Here is a 2,785-nt window from a genome sequence, read left to right as displayed (position 1 = left end):
GCATGAAAAGTAATGGCTACAAGAAATCAGTGATGGTTTATCGTTTTTTGTGTGAAAAGTAATGGCTACAACAAATCGGTGATGGTTTATCATTTTTTGCGTGAAAAGTAATGGCTACAAGAAATCGATGATGGTTTATCATTTTTTGCGTGAAAATTAATGCCTAAAAGAGTTTATAATTTTTAGCGCGTGAAAAATAATACAAAAAACCAAACTTGCTGAATCCGGTGGCAAAATGGTTATTTAGCATACATAGAGGATGGAAGCTAGTCGCCGACAGAGAGAGAGAGAGAGAGAGGGTGGTGGCCCCGATAAGAGAGAGAGAGAGAGGGGTTATGCTACCCGTTAGATCACGATCAACGGTCGGTGGGCACGATCCGAGTGACAAGGGCTAGACCAATCAGGTCAAGGTTGGGCGTCTGTGAGAATTTGTGAAGGGAGAGAGCAAAACTGAGTAGTATCAAGAAACCAAGTGCACGTGAGTAGTAAACAAACTAAGAGATTCAAATATGAGATTTAATAACTGGAAAATGTGTGTTTTGTACAATGAAACCTATCTTGGCCTACCTCAAACTATTTGCAATACAAATATACATCAATGTGAAAATTGTGGCCTCATTCAGACAAAGTATGTTTTGGGGAAAGCTGTTTTGGGAAGGGCTTATTGTGGAAAGTGATGACCCAAAAGTATAGGGGATCGCAACAGTCTTCGCGGGAAGTAAAACCCAATTTATTGATTCGACACAAGGGGAGACAAAGAATACTTGAAAGCCTTAACAGCGGAGTTGTCAATTCAGCTGCACCTGGAAACGGACTTGCTCGCAAGAGTTTATCGAGTAGTAACAGTTTTATAGCGAGTAGCGATAGCGAAATAACGGCAGCAGAGTAACAAAGGCAGCAGCGGTTATTATAGTAAACAAGCAGAGTTAAAATACTTTCATTGAAACAAAAACTAGATCATACACATTGTGGATTTTTCAGAAACATGGTCCATTTTGCAAACCAACACCACCATTATGTTCCAAACATTATTTGAATCATCTCCATAAAATATTTTTGCAAAATTCAAAAATTAACTTCATGCGGCCATTGTGTCGAACACGTCTGGCACGCAAGAACTCAACTTTGATCACACACTTATTATCCACTGGATTCTTGACTAAACCAGAGAGGATTTGTGATGATTACAGTACTTCTACACACACTGGACCAAACCATGCACTAGCCCTTGATGATTAAAGAAAGGAGAGGATCAGAACATGGCCATGCCGTGCACCATGCCATCCTCCATGCCATCGCTCCTCTCTGCCCTCTCTTTGCACTTTAAACATGTCTAGCAGCATCCCCTGTCATCCTCGACGCAGACCATGCCGGCCCTCAGCACCGAGAGGAGGCCGCATTGGCCGAGGAACATACACGCCCGTAACGGCCAGGCATGCCAGCCGTGCATGCTCGCGACGCCCTGGACGAGCCAGAGCGCGAGCTTGCCCCGTCGCCTCAGTTCTCCCTACCTCTCCACCTCTGCACAGCTCATCACCGCACCACCAGCTAGCGCCTAGACGTGCTCAATTGCATGCGCGTGCCCTGTCGCCGCCGCCCGCGTCGAAAGTCTCCGCCGGACCCGTGGCAGAAGCGGCATCATCCCGAGCCATCCCATCTCCTTTTCCCTGCGCCAGCACGCTCCCGCGCATCGCCATGATGCCTGCAAGCTCACGCCGTCCTCGCCTTGCCCCTTCGCGGCCTAGAGAGGCATCGCCATGGACGCCACCGTGCACCCCCGCAGCACTCCCTTGCCGCTACAAATAGAGGCCTTCCCCTCTTCATTTCTTCACACCATCCTCCTCGCCTCTCATTCCTGATCCTCCTCGAGCACAGCCACGCTCCAATTTACACCATAGCTAGTCAATTGTTCGTCGGAGTACCGCGGAGCCATCGCAGAAGAAGCCGGAGCTAGGAGCCACCTCAGGCGACGACACCAGTACCAGGAGCTTCGCCATCCTCGACAACGCCGCCCTGCACCAAAGCCGACGATCGCCGGACCCTGGTTAGCCCTCCGACCCCTAGCTCAACGACATAGGGATTGAACTTGTCACTGCCTCAGGATTGTAGACTAGGGTTTTGCTAGAAGTAGAGGGCAAGTAGATCTCGAAGGTTTCAACCGAAGAAGCTACTGCGATTGTTAAAACTAGGGTTCGCTGTTGACAATAGATTCGATCCTTTGGTTCCTCGACTCCACCTTATATAGACGGTGGAGCCGAGGGTTTCGTAATACACAAGTTACAAAGTTCGGGAAGGTTTCATACCCAACCCGTAAGATTACAAGTCTCTATGTTTCCTAATACAATCTATCTTTCCTTAACACTAAATGGGCTTCCGAATCTTCCTATTCTTCGAGTCATGGGCCTTCAGTAAACCCCGGGTACCATCTTTGGCAGGCCCGTTGGGATGCCTATGTCGAGTAGTCTCCCGAGATTTTTCTTGAATCGAAGAAAATCGGAAAATCTCCATACTTTTAATCCTTCGATAATCTTGTCGAATTTAATGCATAACCTTTCGATGGCATGCAAATATTATTTTGTACAGGGATAACGGTAGTTGGGGCTAGTTCATCGACGGATCGTGTACTGGTCAACTCGCTCTAGTGGCAATCACTGCACAAACCTATTCCAAGATCACGTCGCCATGACATGATCTCGGATGCGTGTAAACTTCCTCAATGTGTGCCGCTCAAGGTCACCCACCATTACCGTCAGAGTCCCATTACGTATTTTATCGGGTACCTAAT

This window comes from Lolium rigidum, chromosome 1 (genome assembly GCF_022539505.1).
Source record: "Lolium rigidum isolate FL_2022 chromosome 1, APGP_CSIRO_Lrig_0.1, whole genome shotgun sequence".
Classification (NCBI taxonomy): domain Eukaryota; kingdom Viridiplantae; phylum Streptophyta; class Magnoliopsida; order Poales; family Poaceae; genus Lolium; species Lolium rigidum.
This window is presented reverse-complemented; position numbering follows the sequence as displayed.